Source organism: Somniosus microcephalus, chromosome 23 (assembly GCF_052327205.1).
Source record: "Somniosus microcephalus isolate GS21.2 chromosome 23, FLI_Smic_1.0, whole genome shotgun sequence".
NCBI classification, from domain to species: Eukaryota; Metazoa; Chordata; class Chondrichthyes; order Squaliformes; family Somniosidae; genus Somniosus; species Somniosus microcephalus.
Genome location: NC_141009.1, coordinates 7,789,764 through 7,812,404, shown reverse-complemented (window position 1 = coordinate 7,812,404; position 22,641 = coordinate 7,789,764).

The window sequence follows — 22,641 nt, the reverse complement described above, 5'->3', positions numbered from 1 at the left end:
ACATAAACGCGGTTCCATTCATACAGTGTATAAACAGGTATATCCCTGAGTTTATAAATATATTTTCGCCTTGTTTATATATACTCTTGTCTTAGTTTACTGGACTGCACCCAGTCAATTCAATTCAATTCAATTCAAATCGCTTTATTGGCATGATGACAAGGTACATCTTATGTTGCCAAAGCATCGAAAAACATTCATGGTTGTACACAAAAATACAGATCTATCCATACAGTGTACAAACAGATATATCCCTGAGTGTATAAATATACATTCATATAATTTGTATATACTCTTATATTTAGTGGTTGTCCCTCTGTTTATGGCAAGCTGTAACATAGTGTGCCGCTAAGGTTACACAATTTCTCTCTTCTCCTAGTAGGTATGGGAGTTTTTGGTCGTCATTCAAATTTCTGAAATCCGGGCATATTTTTGTGAATTTTGGGTCGAAATTCTCCCTTATGCCCTGATATTTTCTACACGCCGTGAGGAAGTGCATCTCTGTCTCCACCACTCCCTGACTGCAGTGAGAGCATATCCTGTCCTCTCTTGGTAGCCGGGTCTGCCTGTGTCTACCTTTTTCGATCGCCAGGCTATGTTCACTAAGTCTGTACATTGTCAAGGTTTTTCTCATTTTGCTATCCTTTACCCTGGTCAGGTAATCAGCCATGTTGTATTGTCTGTTTAGGGCCAAGTAGCAATTGAGTTTGCTTTGGGTTTTTGTTGTTTCTGCCCAATATGACAGATATTTTTCCTTTTGCTTAGCGACGATTATGTTGGGTCGAATTCTTTGTGTTACGCTGTCACTGTCCTGGGGCTGGTTATTGTTAGTAGTGTTAGTAGTTACTTCACTGAGTCCCAGGACTAGTTGACTGAGGGTATTCTTCTTTATGGTCCTCTCTTGGCATTTCAGGGCTTCGTAATGATAGCATTGGGGGTTGCTCATTTCTAGGTGTTTCCAAAATTTGGTGGCTCTTTTTTGGATAGTGATTATTAATGGATATTGGCCTAGTTCTGCCCTGCATGCATTGTTTACGGTTTTCCTTTGAGTCCGGAGGATACTTTTACAGAATTCTGCATGTAGGATCTCAATTGGATGTTTGTCCCATTTTGCAAATTCTTGTTGTGTTAGCGGTCCCCACACCTCACTGCCATAGAGTGCAATTGGTTCAATTACTGATTTGAAAATTTTGAGCCAAATGCTAATTGGGATTTCTATTTGGATTGATTTTTTAATGGCATAGAAAGCCCTTCTTGCTTTCTCTTTCAGTTCATTCACAGCCAGATGAAAATTTCCCGTAGAACTGATTTTTAAGCCCAAGTATGTGTAGTTAGTGGTTTGTTCAATTTTGGTTGTTCCTAGTGTGAAATTTATTTTGGGTCCCTGATGTCTGGATCTTTGCTGGAACACAAGGACTTTGGTTTTTTGGGGATTTATTGTCAGGGCCCAGGTCTGGCAGAATGACTCCAGCAGATCCAGGTTCTGCTGTAGACCCTCCTTAGTTGGTGACAGCAGAACCAGGTCATCTGCATAGAGGAGGAATTTAACCTTGGATTCATATAGGGTGAGGCCGGGTGCTGTAGATTGTTCAAGTAGTTTTGCCAATTCATTTATGTAAATATTAAAGAGTGTCGGTGAGATGGGCGAGCCCTGCGTCACCCCCCGCCCCTGTGGGAAGTATTTTGTTTGTTTGTCTCCAATTTTAACTGCACATTTGTTGTTTGTATACATTGATTTAATTACATCATATGTTTTTCCCCCTACCCCGCTTTCGATAAGTTTCAGGAATAAACCATCGTGCCAGATGGAATCGAAAGCCTTCTGGAAATCTATAAAGCATGCGTAGATTTTGCTTTTGTTTTGATGAACGTGTTTGTCAATTAGGGTCTGCAGGGTGAAGATATGATCTGATGTTCTATAGTTTGGCAGGAATCCAATTTGGCTTTTACTCAAGACATTGTGCTCCTCAAGGAAGTTTATAAGTCTTTTGTTTATGATACTACAGAATACCTTCCCCAGGTTACTGTTTACACAGATGCCTCGATAGTTATTTGGGTCGACTTTGTCCCCACTTTTGTATATGGGCGTTATCACAGAATCACAGAATCACAGAAACCCCACAGTGCAGATAGAGGCCATTTCGGCCCATCGAGCCTGCACCGACACATATCCCACCCGATCCCCGTAACCCCTTCACCAACACATATCCCACCCTATCTCCGTAACCCCACACATTTTAATCCCCCTAACACTAAGGGTCAATTTATCATAGCCAATCAACCTAACCCGCACATCTTTGGACTGTGGGAGGAAACCGGAGCACCCGGAGGAAACCCACTCAAACACGGGGAGAATGTGCAAACTCCACACAGACAGTCACCCGAGGCCGGATTTGAACCCGGGTCCCTGGCGCTGTGAGGCAACAGTGCTAACCACTATGCACCCTAACCCTAACCCTAACCAAGTTGAAGAGTTTTAGGATAGTGTGGTGATTATTCTTTATGTTTAGTAAGAAGTATTGTGATTGGTTGTTTGTTTCCTGCCTTGGGATATATGCTGTAATCTCATTGGTAGTTGATGTCATGTGATTTGTGGTGGCCATCTTAAATTCAGTTCTTTCCAGCCTTTAGTTGGGACTGGGTGTTGAAAGATGTGCTACAGGATTTTTAAGTTAATAAAGCCTAGATTAGAAAGGCAAATCTATTCTTCATTTCAATTTATTAACTTTATGTCAGAATGGAGCGATATCTTCAACCAGAACGATTCAATGCTGACCCTAATTCTGCAGGAGTGGATGATAAATGGAAACAATGGTATTGTACATTTAAAAACTTTTTGGGCGTGTTGGATCAAGAGTCTCTAAATAAGCTGAATATGCTGATCAACTACATTGCTCCGGATGTGTATAAGTATATTTTGGACTGTAAAACTTACGAAGTGGCTATTTCTACATTGGAAAAGATTTTTGTTAAACCAAAGAATGAGGTATTTGCACGTCACCTTCTATCTGCCCGTAGGCAGCAGGTGGGAGAATCTTTGGATACTTATTTACAAGCACTTCGGTGCCTTAGTGTTAACTGTAATTATAAGGCCGTGACGGCTGAAGAATATAAGGAAGAATCGGTACGGGATGCTTTTATTAATGGATTACTGTCTAGATCAATTCATCAGCGGTTGTTAGAAAATAAGACTTTGGATCTTAAGAGTGCTTTTGAGCAAGCTTCTACATTGGATGTGGCTCAGAGAAGTTCGGATTCTTATGCTCTTTTTAATCGGCCTGTGACTGTGGTTTCGGCAGTTCCGGATGAAAAGGAATTATGTGGACTTAATAGGAGTGGTTTACTAGATTCTGAAACAGTTTCTACTTCAGCGGCTGTTGCCTCTAGGATTCAGAAGTGTTATTTTTGTGGGAACGTCCGGCACCCTCATCTGAAGTGTCCTGCTCGGGAGGCTGTGTGTAGTAAATGCGGCAAGAGAGGCCATTACGCACGTGTGTGTAAATCATCAGGTTCAATTACCTCCTCTGTGACTATTCAGCCTTTAGATAGGGCGTTTATTGCATCAATTTCTGCTGCATTTGCTCATGGCCTAAACAAAGCTATAGTTACGGCCCAAGTTAATGGGTTGGAAGTGAAGGCCCTTATAGATACGGGCAGTACCGAGAGTTTTATAAGTCTTCGGTTTGCAAAGGAGAAGCATTTGAAAATTTCGCCTGTTTCCTATCAGGTGTGTATGGCTCAGACGACTCTCACTTCACAAGTAGCTGGTTGTTGCCTTGTGAAATTGATTCTTCTAGGTAATACGTATACTGATATACGCCTATCTGTTTTGCCTAATCTCTGTGCGGATATTTTGATTGGTCATGATGTGCTTCAGTTACACAAGTCTCTCAGTCTTTCATTTGGAGGGACTAAGCTACCTTTATCTATTTGTGGATTAACCTCTTTATCCATTTCTCCATTATCACTTTTTTCCAATTTGATGCCGGATTGTAAGCCAATTGCTACCAAGTCAAGAAGGTATAGCAGTCAGGATAGAGAATTTATTCATTCTGAAGTTCAACGTCTCTTATTGGAAGGAATCATTGAACCTAGTTGTTCGCTTTGGCGGGCACAGGTAGTTGTCACGACTAACGAGAGACATAAGAAACGAATGGTGATAGACTATTCCCAAACTATTAATAGGTATACTCAATTAGATGCATACCCTTTGCCTAAGATTGATGAGCTTATCAATAAAGTATCTCAGTATAAGGTTTTTAGCACTATTGACCTAAAGAGTGCTTATCATCAGATTCCTATTGTTAAGGATCAACCATATACGGCCTTTGAGGCTGGTGGAAAGCTGTATCAGTTTTGCCGAATACCATTTGGTGTTACTAATGGTGTTGCTTGTTTTCAACGGGCAATGGATGCTTTTATAAGTGATAACTCTCTCTCTGACACCTTTTCATACTTAGATGACATCACGGTGTGTGGCAAATCAAGGGTGGAGCATGATTCTAATTTAGAAAGATTCCTTCAAGCTGCGGAAAAAGTTGGTTTAACTTTCAATAAAGAGAAGTGTACCTTTTCGACCACTGAGGTAAATCTACTGGGGTACATTATCTCGGGAAACAAGATTAAACCAGACCCAGAACGTCTGCGACCATTGATTGATTTACCTTGTCCTACTAATTCTAAGGCTTTGCAACGAGTTGTTGGACTGTTTTCTTACTATTCTAATTGGATTGCAAATTTTTCACAGAAGATCCGGCCTCTTATTCGGGTTACGACATATCCTCTATCATGGGAGGCCAGGACGTGTTTTGATAATTTTAAAAAGGATATCCTTGGAGCAGTTGTGCATTCTATTGATGAGCAGGTTCCTTTTGTGATTGAGACGGGCGCTTCTGATTTTGCAATTGGGGCTACTCTGAACCAAAATGGAAGACCTGTGGCCTTTTTCTCACGTACCTTGAACAATAGTGAAAAAAGGCATTCTTCAATAGAGAAAGAGGCGTATGCAATAGTAGAAGCACTGCATAAATGGAGACATTATTTATCGGGGCGACATTTTACGTTGGTAACTGATCAAAAGTCTGTGTCCTTTATGTTTGATGTCAAACATTTTGGAAAGATTAAGAATGATAAAATAATGAGGTGGAGGATTGAGTTGGCATGTTACCATTTTGATATAGTTTATCGTCCGGGGAAGGATAATGTTGCTGCTGATGCGCTGTCAAGGGCTTATTGTTCTGTGATTCACGGAGATACGCTTATTAATCTTCACAATGCCTTATGCCATCCTGGGGTTACGAGGATGATACACTTCGTACGCAGTAAGAATTTGCCCTTTTCAGTTCAAGACGTCAAGCGGATGATTTCATCATGTTCTATCTGTGCTCGGTGTAAACCGAATTTCTTTAAGCCTCAACGAGCTCATCTTATAAAGGCTACTTCTCCTTTTGAACGTTTGAGCGTCGATTTCAAGGGGCCTCTTCCTTCAACTACTCAAAACCAATATATATTTACTGTTGTAGATGAGTTTTCAAGGTTCCCTTTTGCTTTTCCTTGCGCAGATGTATCAGCTGCTACAGTTATCAAATGTCTGACTCAACTTTTTGTCATCTTTGGGATGCCTGCGTATATCCATTCGGATCAGGGAAGTTCTTTTATGTCTTCCCAGTTGAAGGAATACCTTCAGAGTCGGGGAATTTCTACTAGCAGAACTACCCCGTATAATCCCCAGGGTAATGGACAGTGCGAACGATACAATGGGGTGATCTGGAAGGCAGTTATGTTGGCTTTGACATCCCGGAACCTTAAGAATACACAGTGGGAAATGGTACTGCCTGATGCCCTGCATTCCATTAGATCATTGCTTTCAACGGCTACTAATGTGACCCCCCATGAAAGGCTCTTTAACTATCCGCGGAGATCTACTACGGGATATTCGGTACCTTCATGGCTTACTATGCAGGGACCTGTGCTGCTTCGACGCCATGTTAGATTGTCAAAATATGATCCTTTAGTGGAGGAGGTGGAGCTGTTGGAGGCAAATTCCCAATATGCTCATATTCAATTCCAAGATGGGAAAGAAAGTACCGTTTCAATTAAAGACTTGGCTCCTTGTGGTGGCCAGCCCTCTTCTGAGGATATTAACAATAGTCATGATTCAGATAATGTGGATGCTGTTACAGATACTACAAATATTTCCAATCCGACTGCAGATAATTATGCTTCTATTAGTCAGCCCTCGATGGATGTTCATGACCATCCCAGTTTACCTCCTGATGGGATTTCTAATCCGGAAACTGTTGAAAATCGGGATATGGATAGCCTTCCTGCAGAAGATACTTCTGTGTCTCCTGGTGTGGGAGGGCAAGGAATTTCACCAAGGTTAAGAAGGTCGACAGGAACAAGATATCCAGTCGACCGATTGAAAATGGACTTTTAAATTGATAGTAATGTTTTAAAATTGTTGAAATATTATATTATATTGTTTTAGTTGAGAGATAATCAATACTTATGTGCAATGTTACTATTTGTTGTTGCTCACTTAGTATTGTGTCATGTTGAATAGTTTTATTTTGTCTGTGCATAGTTTTAGTTGTAAATGATTAATTATAAATTGTAAAGGTTATTTAGGTTGGAGTATATTTTAAAAGGAGGGGTGAATGTGGTGATTATTCTTTATGTTTAGTAAGAAGTATTGTGATTGGTTGTTTGTTTCCTGCCTTGGGATATATGCTGTAATCTCATTGGTAGTTGATGTCATGTGATTTGTGGTGGCCATCTTAAATTCAGTTCTTTCCAGCCTTTAGTTGGGACTGGGTGTTGAAAGATGTGCTACAGGATTTTTAAGTTAATAAAGCCTAGATTAGAAAGGCAAATCTATTCTTCATTTCAGATAGCCAGTTTCATTTTATCATCTGTGTGTTTAATCATCTCGCTTAGTATGCCGTCTGCACCGCAAGCTTTTCCTAGTCGCAGGTCCTTGAGTTTTTCAACTAGTTCTTTTTCTGTTATTATGGAGTCTAGCGGGTTTTGGTTATCTTTTATGGCCATTTCGAGCTTTTCCAGTTTTTTGCATATTTGGTGTTGCTCTGGCCTTAGTGTGTTTTTCTGGTATAATTTTTCAAAGTGGTTTTCCCATGTGTCTCCATTTTGAATGGCCAATTCGTCGTATTGTTTTTTGTGCAAGGTATTCCAGTTGTCCCAGAAACAATTGGAATCAATGGATTCCTCAATGGAGCTGAGTGTATTCTTAATATACTGCTCTTTTTTGGTTCTGAGTGTGTTTCTGTATTGTGTTAGTGTCTGACAATAAGTAAGGCGTAATTCCTCGTTTTCCGGCTGTCTGTGTTTTTGGTTTGGTTTTTTCCTCATGTTATGGCAATCTGGGTCAAACCATTTTTCATAGTTTTTTGTTTTGGGTTTGTTCTTGCGAGCTTTCAAGTTTGACCTTGTTGCCAAATTATCAAAAATATTGTTTAGGTTATTCACTGCCCGGTTTACGCCTTCTTTATTGTGAGTGTATATGTTATCCAGAAAGGTGTCCAATAGAGCTTGAGTTGATTCATTGCTAATTGCATCCTGGTATTTTTCCGTGCTGTTTTTGGCCCATCTGTACAATTTTTTGGTGTTGTACAGCTTACTGGGTTGTGTTTCTGTGTTGGTTGTTTCTGTCTTTTTAAGATACATAGTAATTTGACTGTGGTCTGACAGTGTTGTTTGTGGTTTGACTGTGAATGCTCTGAAAGAGGATGGGTCCAAATCCGTAATCATATCGTCTACGGTGCTACAGCCAAGAGGTGAGCAATAGGTCGATCTTCCTAGGAGGTCTCCCATGAACCTACCATTGACAATGTACAGACCCAGGCTTCAACAGAGCTGCAGGAGCTGTTTTCCGTTGGTATTTGTCTGCTTGTCGCAGTTATGCCTGTATGGAAGGGAAGGGATATCAAAGTGGTTATTCCCGAATATGTAATTGTTTCCCTGATTATTGGTGAAGTCTGGTTCTTCGCCAGTTCTTGAATTGAGGTCACCACAGATCAACACGTTCCCCTGGGCCTGGAATTGGATAATCTCCCTCTCAATGTTGGAGAAGGTGTCTTCTTTAAAGTACGGGGATTCCATTGGGGGGATATAGAGTGCGCAAATGAAAACATCTTGGGTGTTAGAGATAATCCCCCTCTCAATTTTGAGCCACATGTGGTTTTCGCCCTTTTTTATAAATTTGATGCAATTCTTAAGCTCTGTTTTAAACCAAATCAGTATGCCTCCGGAGTCTCTGCCTTGGGTTACTCCTGGCAATTTATTGGAGGGGACCACCAGCTCTGTGTACCCTTGGGGACGGCCAGTGTGTCCTTTTCCTCTATACCAGGTTTCCTGTAAAATGATAATATCCAGATCTTTAGTTTCATCTATGAACTCTGGGGTCCTACTCTTCACATCGAGCACTGAAAAGCGTAGACCTTGGATATTCCAGGTCGAAATATATAAGGATTTCATGTTAAGTTTTATCTTTTACTATGATAGGTTAAAGAATGATATGTGTTTGTCGTGTCTAAATGGGGGGAAAAAAGATCATCTCAATTGTCTATAAATACTAATACTACTTGGTTACAATTCTTTCTAGTAATTAGTCCTTGATTTTTTTCTTTTCTGATCCATAACGCGGAAGTAGGTGCGGCCGGAGAGGGATCTGCACCCAGTCACTGCGGGAGGGCGGCACCTGGCGGCCGGAGAGAGAGCTGCACCCATTGACTGAGGGAGGGCGGCACCTGGTGGCCGGAGAGGGAACCGCACCCACTGAGGCTCATGCAGCACAGAAAGAGGCCATTCCTCCTGGCCCACATGCAGTGCTGCCCTCTTCCACATGGCAGTCCTCACCTCCCTTTAGCTGCCGGGTTTCCCGAGGCCCAGAAAACCCAGCCAGCCAGTGTAAAGTTAAAAATGGAGGTAAAATGTGAAGCGCGCAGCCTCATCCATTTAAATGAGCGACCCGCCTCCTGCCCCGCCTCCGGAAAAAACGGAAGTCGGCGGGTGGGTTCGGGTTTGAGATTTTTAACATTTTAGCATCCCACCCGACCCACACCCACCCGTTTGTGGATTAAAATTCCCCCCACCATCCTACGTCTCTTTCAACTTGGTGCTTTACTATTTCAAAACCATTTATGCAGTACGTGTGTCAACCACTTTTTGCTCATGTGCAGTGCTTTACACGTTGCATTAAATTTCATCTCCCATTGTTCTGCCCGCTGATACTTTACACAGAATGATCCCATGCCTGCTCCCAGCAACTGGTCCAAAGCAGTTAGCAGCTCACTCCCTGAAACAGCACCCTGGTTAGTGCAGAGGAATCGCAGCAATTTGTGCTCAGTGCTGATATTCCCAGTGTTGATATTCCCAGTGTTGATATTCCCAGTGTTGCTATTCCCAGTGTTAGTATTCACAGTGCTGATATTCCCAGTGCTGATATTCCCAGTGTTAGTATTCCCAATGCTGATACTCCAAGGGCTGATATTCCCAGTGTTGCTATTCCCAGTGTTAGTATTCCCAGTGTTAGTATTCGCAGTGCTGATATTCCCAGTGCTGATATTCCCAGTGTTAGTATTCGCAGTGCTGATATTCCCAATGCTGATATTCCCAGTGTTAGTATAGCCAGTGTTGATACACCCAGTGTTACTATTCACAGTGCTGATATTCCCAGTGTTGCTATTCCCAGTGCTGATATTCCCACTGCTGATATTCCCACTGTTGATATTCCCAGTGTTAGTATTCACAGTGTTGATATTCCCATGTTAGTATTCCCGTGTTAGTATTCCCAGTGTTGATATTCCTAGTGTTAGTAGTCCCATTGTTGCTATTCCCAGCATTGATATTCCCAGTGCTGATATTCCCAGTGCTGATATTCCCAGTGTTAGTATTCCCAGCATTGATATTCCCAGTGTTGATATTTCCGGTGCTGATATTCCCAGGGCTGATATTCCCAGTGTTAGTACTCCCGGTGCTGATATTCCCAGTGCTGATATTTCCAGCGTTGATATTCCCAGTGCTGATATTCCCAGTGTTGATATTCCCAGTGTTGATATTCCCAGTGTTAGTATTCCCAGTGCTGATATCCCCAGTGCTGCTATTCCCAGTGTTAGTATTCCCAGTGCTGATATTCCCAGTGTTGATATTCCCAGGGCTGATATTCCCAGTGCTGATATTCCCAGTGTTGATATTCCCAGTGCTGATATTCCCAGTGTTAGTATTCCCAGTGCTGATATTCCCAGTGTTGCTATTCCCAGTGTTAGTATTCCCAATGCTGATATTCCCAGTGCTGATATTCCCAGTGTTGCTATTCCCAGTGCTGATATTCCCAGTTTTAGTATTCCCAGTGCTGATATTCCCAGTGTTGATATTCCCAGTGCTGATATTCTCAGTGTTGATATTCCCAGTGCTGATATTCCCAGTGCTGATATTCTCAGTGTTGATATTCCCAGTGTTAGTATTCCCAATGCTGATACTCCCTGGGCTGATATTCCCAGTGTTGCTATTCCCAGTGTTGCTATTCCCAGTGCTGATATTCCCACTGCTGATATTCCCACTGTTGATATTCCCAGTGTTAGTATTCCCAGTGTTGATATTCCCAGTGTTAGTATTCCCAGTGCTGATATTCCCGTGCTGATATTGCCAGTGCTGATATTCCCATGTTAGTATTCCCGTGTTAGTATTCCCAGTGTTGAGATTCCTAGTGTTAGTATTCCCATTGTTGCTATTCCCAGCATTGATATTCCCAGTGCTGATATTCCCAGTGCTGATATTCCCAGTGTTAGTATTCCCAGCATTGATATTCCCAGTGTTGATATTCCCGGTGCTGATATTCCCAGGGCTGATATTCCCAGTGTTAGTATTCCCAGTGCTGATATTCCCAGTGCTGATATTTCCAGTGTTGATATTCCCAGTGGTGATATTCCCAGTGTTAGTATTCTCAGTGCTGATATTCCCGGTGCTGATATTCCCAGTGCTGATATTCCCAGTGCTGATATTCCCAGTAGCGATATTCCCAATGTTAGTATTTTCAGTGCTGCTATTCCCAGTGCTGATATTTCCAGTGTTAGGATTCCCAGTGCTGATATCCCCAGTGCTGATATTCCCAGTGGCGGTATTCCCAATGTTAGTATTTTCAGTGCTGCTATTCCCAGTGCTGATATTTCCAGTGTTAGGATTCCCAGTGCTGATATTCCCAGTGCTGATATTCCCAGTGTTGATATTCCCAGTGCTGATATTTCCAGTGTTAGGATTCCCAGTGCTGATATTCCCAGTGTTGATATTCCCAGTGTTGATATTCCCAGTGCTGATATTCCCAGTGTTGATATTCCCAGTGCTGATATTCCCAGTGCTGATATTCCTGGTGCTGTTATTCCCATTGCCTGTCATTCTGATGGATTCATTCAGTGATTTATTGAATGATTCTCTCTTTTCTTTGGTCCTATTTGATTATATGGATGTTGCATATATACTAAAATAAAATAAAAGTGTTTAAATGAATTTGAAGTTTGTACACCCTGTCTCCCGAGCTGTTAAATTATACATGAGCCGGTTTAAGAGGCTGGAACATGGAGTGTAATTTCAGCCCTGTCACTGACACCCAGCTCGCCATCTGACCACTGGTTTTCTACGGATATTTTCCCCTCTAGCTCCTGAAAAGTCAGTCACATTTTAACATCAATCGCAGTTGGATACCACGTAGGTTACACGATACTGAAGAAATAAAGATAGGAAACAAGTGAGAGGCTGCTGGACCTAAATAGTGATTGAGCTGGAGAGCAGCATATTGAAAGCTGGAGTGGAACATGACTCGAAGGGTTAATCCCTCCACTGGTGAAACCTCTGAGCATCTTATTCCTTGGCACTTACCTCCATGGACAGATGGGAGCCTCCTGGGATTTCCGCACTTTTATATTCATATTCCAACACTCTGGAATTCTCTCCCCCAGCCCCTTTCTTCCATTTGTTTCCTCCACTCCTATAAAAACATCCTCAGAAACCAACCTCATTGTCCCTCCTTCAGTCTCCTCCCTGCCAACAACTCCAGCTCACTCCATTCAGGTTCCCAACTCCCCAGGGTTGGCCTGGAGGTTCCAGGAATTGAAGATTAATCTCCCAGTCACTGGCCGTGAGCAACCCCCAGGAGAAAAAAACATAGGGGTTTTAACATTTCTGTTTTAAATTTTTTTTTTATCTATGAACACTTTGGTTTACTAGTGATAAAATATTGGAGACGGGAAAAAAGGCTGTTTGACTGACAGTCACAAATCATCCAATCGGCCTTGGGAAGGCAGGGCGATGTGATGATTGACATGCCGAGTGACCAATGGCGTGAATGTGTGGGCGGGGCAGTTGGAGACCAGACATCATGTGATGACACCTCCAGGAATACGTCCAAACAGAGTTGGCAACCCAACCCAAGGGGCCGTATCGGTTTGAGGGGCTGTGTCGGTTTGAGGGGCGATATGGGTTTGAGGGTAAGTATCGGTTTGAGGGGCGGTGTGGGTTTGAGGGGCGGTTTGGGTTTGAGGGACGGTGTGGGTTTGAGGGGCGGTGTGGGTTTGTGGGACGGTGTGGGTTTGAGGGACGGTGTGGGTTTGAGGGACGGTGTGGGTTTGAGGGGCGGTTTGGGTTTGAGGGACGGTGTGGGTTTGAGGGACGTTGTGGGTTTGAGGGGCGGTGTGGGTTTGAGGGGCGGTGTGGGTTTGAGGGGCGGTGTGGGTTTGAGGGGCTGTGTCGGTTTGAGGGGCGGTGTGGGTTTGAGGGTAAGTATCGGTTTGAGGGGCGGTGTGGGTTTGAGGGGCGGTGTGGGTTTGAGGGGCGGTGTGGGTTTGAGGGACGGTTTGGGTTTGAGGGACGGTGTGGGTTTGAGGGACGGTGTGGGTTTGAGGGGCGGTGTGGGTTTGAGGGACGGTGTGGGTTTGAGGAGCGGTGTGGGTTTGAGGGACGGCGTGGGTTTGAGGGGCGGCGTGGGTTTGAGGAGCGGTGTGGGTTTGAGGGACGGTGTGGGTTTGAGGGGCGGTGTGGGTTTGAGGGACGGTGTGGGTTTGAGGGGCGGTGTGGCTTTGAGGGACGGTTTGGGTTTGAGGGGCGGTGTGGGTTTGAGGGTAAGTATCGGTTTGAGGGGCGGTGTGGGTTTGAGGGGCGGTTTGGGTTTGAGGGACGGTTTGGGTTTGAGGAGCGGTGTGGGTTTGAGGGTTACTGTATGGGTTTGATGGACGGTGTGGGTTTGAGGAGCGGTGTGGGTTTGAGGGACGGTGTGGGTTTGAGGGGCGGTGTGGGTTTGAGGGGCGGTGTGGGTTTGAGGGGCGGTGTGGGTTTGAGGGACGGTGTGGGTTTGAGGGGCGGTGTGGGTTTGAGGGGCGGTGTGGGTTTGAGGGACGTTGTGGGTTTGAGGGGCGGTGTGGGTTTGAGGGACGGTGTGGGTTTGAGGGGCGGTGTGGGTTTGAGGGGCGGTGTGGGTTTGAGGGGCGGTGTGGGTTTGAGGGGCGGTGTGGGTTTGAGGGACGGTGTGGGTTTGAGGGGCGGTGTGGGTTTGAGGGGCGGTGTGGGTTTGAGGGACGTTGTGGGTTTGAGGGGCGGTGTGGGTTTGAGGAGCGGTGTGGGTTTGAGGGGCGGTGTGGGTTTGAGGGGCGGTGTGGGTTTGAGGGACGTTGTGGGTTTGAGGGGCGGTGTGGGTTTGATGGGCGGTGTGGGTTTGAGGGACGGTTTGGGTTTGAGGGACGGTGTGGGTTTGAGGGGCGGTGTGGGTTTGAGGATTACGGACAAAAAGCGGGGGTGTGGGACTAAGCACGACTGTTCTTTCAAAGATCCAGCACGGAACGACGGGCCAAATGGCCTCCTTTTGTGCTGTAAGTTTCCACAATTCTCGCTAAACCCCTCGGGATGCATCGCTGTGTAAAAGGCACTAAATAAGCGCGAGATATTGCTGGCAAAACTCTGTCAATGCAGCTGTTCAAAGGAGGCCAGATTAGCATCTTATTCCTCGGCACTTCCTCTTCAGGAGAAGTTCCCCTTTTTCCGGTGATTAATTCCGAAACACTATTCCGAGATTTCGAAATATCCCGACTCTTACAGTTTTAACACTTGGGGCTGGATTTTGTCAATGGGGATGTGATGGAGGCGGGACTCCCATTTTTTGGGTTGTAGTCCCGCCTCCATCGACTTGTGGCCAACCCACGAGATTTGCCCTTGATTGACCTTGTTAACATAGAAACATAGAAGATAGGAGCAGGAGTCGGCCATTCGGCCCCTCGAGCCTGCTCCGCCATTCAATGCGATCATGGCTAATCATCCAAATTCAGCACCTTGTCCCTGCCTTCTCCCCATATCCCTTGATCCCTTTAGCCTTAAGAAATATATCCAACTCCTTCTTGAATATATTTAATGAATTGGCCTCAACTGCCTTCTGTGGTAGAGAATTCCACAGGTTCACCACTCTCTGGGTGAAGAAATTCCTCCTCATTTCTGTCCTAAATGGCTTACCCCTTATCCTTAGACTGTGACCCCTGGTTCTGGACTCCCCGACCATCGGGAACATCTTTCCTGCATCTAGTCTGTCCAGTCCTGTCAGAATTTTATAAGTTTCAATGAGATTCCCTCTCATTCTTCTAAACTCCAGCGAGTACAAGCCCAATCGACCCAATCTCTCCTCATACGTCATTCCTGCCATCCAAGGTATCAGCCTGGTGAATCTTCGCTGAACTCCTTCCATGGCAAGAACGTTCTTCCTCAGATAAGGCGACCAAAACTGCACACAATACTCAAGATGTGGTCTCACCAAGGTCCTGTACAACTGCAGCAAGACATCCTTGTTCCTATACTCAAACCCTCTCGCTACGAAGGCCAACATACCATTTGCCTTCTTAACCGCCTGCTGCACCTGCATGCTTAGCTTCAGCGACTGGTGCACAAGAACACCCTGCGGGCTCAGCAGGCCAATTAAGGGACACCTGGTTACTGGTGACGTCGGCGATTGACATTTCATCTGTCAAGAGCTTTTATCAGATGAAAAATCAACGTTTGACAGCTCTGTGAAGCTGTCAAACACTGACAATCTGTCTTCTAACTTGAGTCCTTCTACTCAGACTCAGTTAGAGATCTCTCCAGACCAGAAAGCAGAGTCTGCAGCTTTTGACAGTTCAGCGGCCATTCTGCTTTCTGTGCCTGTGAGCTGAGGGACTCCCGAGAACTGAAGGAAGGAAGCCTGCAGGAGAAAGTAAAGGTAAGTAAAACTTATTAAAACACTTTACACTTACCTCACACACTTACCTCTGCACACATGCACCATCACTCACCTGCACAACGGACATCTCGACCCCTCCAACCCCTTCAGACTGACAGTCCGCCTCGCTAACTTGGCGTGGTTCGGAGCCGTCGGGAAGCTCACACTTCAGGGCTAAAAATAGGAATTAGGCAAAAAACTGCCTGTTAACAGGCAGTTAATTGGCACTAATCCCCTTCCCACCTCGGGGAGGCGGGTCCCAGCACGGGTCGGGTACCCACCTTCTGGGACATTGGCACGGAGGCGGGTTGGGGGCGGGATGGGTTCCTGCCCCCCGATTCTGCAATTTTCCCACCACTCCCGCCTCCAAACCCACCTCCTCGGGGCTTGGAAAATCGGGATGTTTTACTACGTTAAAGGCGCTATATAAATGCAGGTTGTTGGTGGTGCTGATGAAAGACGGGCCTGTAAAGTCTGTAGGTATTATGGCGAATTAATACACAGACTACAAGAGTAACTTTAACAGGACTTTACTATTCGAAGGTCAGGGCGAATCTGCCCAATAAATCCTGACACAGCACTTATATACCGGTGTGGTCACCGCCGGTATTACAGTATACAGCAGCCAAGATAAAGTAGTGCCACACCTAAAATAGTTCTCTTAAAGGTGAACGGTTACATACAATAGTTCTCTTAAAGGTAGAACAGTTACATACACTACAATCCTCCCTTTTTAGCTTACAACATACTTATTCCCCATTAAACATAACATCATAACATATATCCAACTTCATGTTAAAACAGTTCACAGATGTAGTCTCTGCGGAAACAGTTCACAGATTCAGTCTCTGCGGGAAACAGTTCATAGATTCAGTCTCTGCGGAAAACAGTTCACAGATTCAATCTCGGTGGATGCGCCTTCCGTGCTTCTTGACTCGGCCCTGACAACACCTCAGTGGTGTAGCAGTTCCCTGTGGTGTAGTCGGTTCACGTTGCTGGAGTGACTCATCCAATAGTCCTTCACTGGACTTAACAGCTTGAACTTCCGTCCTTCTGAACCAGCATTGTTGGCTTGTAAAAGCTTGCGTACCTTGGGAAGTTTTTCTACTTCCAAACTGATTTGGCTCCGTTCGAAGGGACCCCATGCGTGATCTAGTAGTGATGATGATGGTCCAGATGATCATCATCTTCTGCTTCGTCTTTTCCTTTTCTGCTTCTTGGAGACTCTCTGGGCTCCACTGTCAGCTGCCAGCTGCATGCACAGTTCCTCCTTCTCGTCCTCCTTTTTCCGTAGTAGCGCCACCATCTCCCGATGTTCCTTAGACTTTTTGTGATTCTTCATGGTTTCTGCACTTTGGGAGTTTTCATCACAAGCTGGGCAGAACAGGTCATCGTAATATTCGATGTCGTCCAACAGGTCATGGTAATATTCGGTGTCATCTTGAGCTAGGCCAGTGAGAGGGTCTTCTATTTCCTCCATACCCAGCTGGACATTAGCCAGCTTTTGTTCCAAATCCAGACATCTTTCCTGAAGAGACTTCTTCAGGCGTTCAGCTTCATCCAGCTTTTTCTGGGCTTCCTGCAAGTCTTTTACTAATGACGTCATTTGTGATTTCAATACTTCCACTTCATTCGGAGATTGGTTGATCGGACTATTCAATCCCTCTACTGCAGCAGCTGTTTCAACCTTCTGTTGTTCAACATTGACGTGAGTCAGCGTACTTTTGGCATCCAAGTGTTGCTCTGCTGCCATCTTCTCAGTCTGTGTTGCAACCTCAGCTATTTCAATAACTTTTGGGAGCTCCAAACCCCTCTCCTTTGAAGATTTAAACTCCTGATCAATTTGTTCCCATTTCAGAGTCTTGTCCTTCAGCATATGAAGGAGTTGGCTGACCGTTAACTCCAAACCCCTCTCCTTTGAAGATTTAAACTCATGTTCAATTTGTTCCCATTTCAGAGTCTTGTCCTTCAGCATATGAAAGAGTTGGCTGACCGTTAACTCTTCTGACCTCATACGTTTCCCAGTAGCTGCAGGGCTGTTTATAACCTTGCCCTGGGGCTCCTTTGCTGTTTCTACTTCGCCATCATCCGCAGCCTCCACCATTCGAATTTCCCCACTTGAATCGTCCGGTGATGCTGCACCCAACTTCAGTAGGAGCTCGGAGTTCATGGCGACCAAATCAGTCTTTTCTGCCTGCAATCCGCTAACAAGCGCTTTCAGTTGCTGAACCTCTTGCTCCACCAGATTAAAGCACGCACCTTCTGAAACCGAATCAGCTTTGATTCGTTTGGCCTCCTTGCCCCGACGGTTTGTGTGCTCCTGCTCCTTTTTCTCCATCAGCTGTTTCTGTTGTCTTTCCAGGTTCTCCCACTCTGTGTCACAGAACTTTTTCATTGCTTTCATCTCTTGTTCGAGACGGCAACTCAATTGTTCTAATTGCTGTTGTAATTTGAAATGGAGTTGAGTTCGAGCCCGGTGTTCCTCAGAATTGTGCATATCTGTAAACTGGACAGACTCAGAATTCTCTGTCAAACTGTGTTGTTGTTGTTCAGTGGAATTCTGTTCTGAAACTTTGTTCTCCTCTGAAGCATAAGCATTTATGCACTCCTTCGTTTTTCCAACCTTAGTCAGCAAGTCCATTTTAAACTTGTCTTTCGCACCTGGGCTGGTCTTATCGTCATCCGTTTCAGAGTCTGAGCTGATTGTCTTCACCGAGTTCTCACTCATTATTGCTTTTAAATAGTGCCATTCCATGTTTATTTCCCAGATCCACTCCCGTCCCAGAAGTGGTGGACCTCCCTCAGGTAGTACATATAAATACATTCCTTGGTGTTCTTTGCCCCTGTCTCTCACCTTGACTTTTATCTTTCCCATGGGGTATACTTTCTGCCCCGTGTATGTCTGCAATACGATCTTGGTATCTCTCAAGGGTATGTGTGAGAATAGCCGGTTGTAATCCCTTCGATTTATGACTGATAGGGCTGATCCTGTGTCCAATTCCATTTTCACTTGGACTCCGGCTATTTTTAGCATGACCCAGATAGTTTGCAGGTCAGCTTCCTTACTCACATTGTGAATTCTCAGACTACCCAGTTCCTGAACGGTTGGGTCTGAATCCGAATTCTGTTCATCTGAACTCTTCTCAGCCACCTTGTGTACCTTATTGTACTTTTCCTGCGGTGACTTTTTTTTGTTGTTGTTGGTCTTCTTTCCTGACCGGCATACCTTAGCTATGTGACCAAGTTTGCCACATTTTCTACATTCCTGGTTTTTAAACCAGCATTGGTTCTGGTCGTGTGTTGTCTTCCCACAACGATAACATTTCGATGTACCCGAAGTAATTTGATCCACACTGAGTACCGCTGCCTTCAGCTGCATTTCCGCTGTGCCTCTCGCTGCGGCTTCGTGCGATGCTGCAATAAGGACAGCCTTATCAAGTGTGAGATCGTTCTCTTCTAGCAGACTCTTTTGTGTTCCTTCCTTCGACAACCCGCACACGAACTTGTCTCTCAATGCCTCTGTCAGATTTTCCCCAAACTGGCAGTATTTCGCTAGTCTACGCAGTTCGACCAAGTATTCCGCGTTGCTTTCCTCTTCCCGTTGCGTTCTCGCATAGAATTTGAATCGTTCCGCCAACATCAGTGGTGTGGGGTTCAAATGATCCTTCAGGACAGCAACAATATTAGCGAAAGTCTGATCCGCCGGTTTAGCTGGTGATAGAAGATGCTTCAATAGCCCGTATGTCTTTGCCCCCATTGCGTTTAATAAGGTGAGAGCTTTATCATCATCTGCTATCTTATTGGCCTCACAATATATCTCGATACGTTCTACGTACGTGGCCCAATCTTCCACCTCGGAATCGAAGTTGTTGATGTTACCATGCTTAGGCATCTTCACTATCTCTCACTATCTTTCTGTGAAACAAACACAACATTTTTCTTTAACTTTTTTTTTTCAAAATGGCGGTTTCTCGCGCTTGTCTTCTTCCCCCGCCCACTTTCAAAATGGCGGTTTCCCGCTTCTGTCGTCTTCCCCGCCTACTGGCGGCTTCCCGCGTTTCTTCCCCTGGCGGGAGGGGTAAGCTTTTCCCTCGGGCGACGACCGCTGGCTTTCGGGGTTCGCAGCCTGCGCGTCAGCTTCAGTGCGTTCCTTGTTCCCTTTTCTCGGCAGGGCAACCGGCGCTGGGTACAACCCGTTGACGGCGAACAGTTTCAGCCGCTGGGCTGGATCTCGCTCAGTCTCCCTCGCTCGGGCTCTGTTGTTCCCTTTTCTCGGCAGGGCAACCGGCGCTGGGTACAACCCGTTGACGGCGAACAGTTTCAGCCGCTGGGCTGGATCTCGCTCAGTCTCCCTCGCTCGGGCTCTGTTGTTCCCTTTTCTCGGCAGGGCAACCGGCGCTGGGTACAACCCGTTGACGGCGAACAGTTTCAGCCGCTGGCTGGATCTCGCTCAGTCTCCCTCGCTCGGGCTCTGTCTCTCCCGCTCGCTCGGGCTCTGTCTCTCCCTCAGCGGCTTCCAATCGCGCCTCCCAGCCCTCTCGCAGTCCGGTGCTTTCCTCCCCGGCTGCGGCTGAGTTCTCCGTGATTTATTTATTTTTATATCTTCCCGCGCCTTACGATCCCGGTCGCAGCGCTTCGTGGCCTCGGTCGCTGCCCGGCCTTTTTCACTCCAATCGCGCCTCCCAGCCCTCTCGCAGTCCGGTGCTTTCCTCCCCGGCTGCGGCTGAGTTCCCCGCGGTTTATTTATTTTTATATCTTCCCGCGCCTTACGATCCCGGTCGCAGCGCCTCGTGGCCTCGGTAGCTGCCCGGCCTTTTTCGCCGGTCGCGGTCTAGCTGTCTCACGACGCCGTTGCGTCTCCCAGCCCGCTTGTACCGCAGCTTCCGTGCTCCACGCTGCCCCAGTCTCAGCGCCTCTGGGCCCGACTTCTGTCCGGCTCCTTTCCCCCGACCGTGGTCGAGTTCACCGCCCTTATCCTCCGTTTATTTTTTATTTTTTTATTTTCCCTTTACTCACAGTCACCGTGGCCGACTTGCTTCTCGTGCTGATCGGCTCACTCACCACCGTGGCAGAAGGGACAATCAGTGCCTGTTGCTGATGGAAGGCTTCGTGTCTGAATTCTTCCTTCTTCCTTGCTCTGCAGACTCGAGTTTTCTCTCAGCAGAACGACGAGGGCGGGTGCCTCTTCTCGACGCTCGTTAACTGCTTCGGAAGTATTGTTGCCGCAGGGTAAGATCGAACTCGTCGCCACTGTAAAGTCTGTAGGTATTATGGCGAATTAATACACAGACTACAAGAGTAACTTTAACAGGACTTTACTATTCGAAGGTCAGGGCGAATCTGCCCAATAAATCCTGACACAGCACTTATATACCAGTGTGGTCACCGTCGGTATTACAGTATACAGCAGCCAAGATAAAGTAGTGCCACACCTAAAATAGTTCTCTTAAAGGTGAACGGTTACATACAATAGTTCTCTTAAAGGTAGAACAGTTACATACACTACAGGGCCCATTGGGAGTTACTTCTATTTTCCGCCTTGCCTCTGCGGCTCGCTGCTGCCCTACAGGGACGCACCGTACAAAACCAAATAACATCTCCTGATCGCTGCTTATCAACATCTGGCTCTCCAATCGCCCCAGGGATGGAGTGGAGTCCTGGCAGGAGTACTGACAGAGTCTGGCGGATTCCCAGAATCACCAGCGCCTGTGAAAACTGGGAGATTCTTGGAGAAAGCTTTGAATCGGTGGGGTGTGTCTATATCGTGATGGATAAGTCAACAGGCTGGATTGATCACAGAATCATAGAATAGTACAACACAGAAGGAGGCCATTCGGCCCATCGAGTCTGTGCCGGCTCTTTCGAAGAGCAATCCAGTCAGTCCCACTCCCCCGCTCTTTCCCCATATCCCAGCAATTCTTTCTCCTTCAATTATTTATCCAATTCCCTTTTAAAGGCTACTATTGACCCTGTCTCCACTGCCCTATCAGGCAGCGCATTCCAAATCCTAACCACTCGCTACGTATTTTTTATTAGTGCAATACACCTCTGGTTCTTTTGCCAATCACCTTAAATCTGTGGCCTCTGGTTATCGACCCTTCAGCCACTGGAAACAGTTTCTCTTTATTTACTCTGTCTAAACCCCTCATGATTTTAAACACCTCTATCAAATCTCCTCTTGGCCTTCTCTGCTCCAAGGAGAACAACCCCAGCTTCTCCAGTCTTTCCACATAACTGTAATCCCTCATCCCTGGAACGACTCTGGTAAATCTCCTCTGCACCCTCTCCAAAGCCTTCACGTCCTTCCTAAATGAATAAAAATAAAGGGATCAGAATCTCTCTTCCCATCTGCCATTGTCCCTGTAATCGTAAACCCTACTGCAATCATCTCTCAGTAAGAAGCCCGCCCATTTTAAGCGACGCTTATCGAGATGTGGCCATTTGACCCTTTGAGCCCCGAGTTACGTTATATACTTGTACAGGGTTAAAAGCTCTGTCTACTGCAGCCTGGTGAAGTCATTTGTGTAAGTGGTTCGATACAGATACCCTGAGCTTCATGCTGATTGGCAGCTCACAATCCGTCCTCTGCTCCCTCTTCAATGGACCTGGTTGATTTATAGGCTGCAATCAATTGACTAATCCTTGGGGATAACTAAAATCGAAGCCTACAGTAGTGCATTTATTTAACAATGTTCTCTTAAGAGGAGAGAGAATGTTTGTTGGATGTAACAGGTTCAGAGGGGCTGCATTGCCTGGGGGCGTGAGATGGGCATCATAATCCCTCTAGATCTAGAGAGGGTATCCAAAGATGGTCCGCTGCACCCTAATTCAACACAGTTAATGACTGAACCCTATTCCCTGCTTAGGGGGTCCCCGGGAATGTGTCAGTATTTACAGGGGGTCCCCGGGAGTGTGTCAGTATTTACAGGGGGTCCCCGGGAGTGTGTCAGTATTTACAGAGGGTCCCCGGGAGTGTGTCAGTATTTACAGGGGGTCCCCGGGAGTGTGTCAGTATTTACAAGGGGTCCCCGAGAGTGTGTCAGTATTTACAGGGGGTCCCCGGGAGTGTGTCAGTATTTACAGGGGGTCCCCGGGAGTGTGTCAGTATTTACAGGGGGTCCCCGGGAGTGTGTCAGTATTTACAGGGGGTCCCCGGGAGTGTGTCAGTATTTACAGGGGGTCCCCGGGAGTGTGTCAGTATTTACAGGGGGTCCCCGGGAGTGTGTCAGTATTTACAGGGGGTCCCCGGGAGTGTGTCAGTATTTACAGGGGGTCCCCGGGAGTGTGTCAGTATTTACAGGGGGTCCCCGGGAGTGTGTCAGTATTTACAGGGGGTCCCCGGGAGTGTGTCATTATTTACAAGGGGTCCCCGGGAGTGTGTCGATATTTACAGG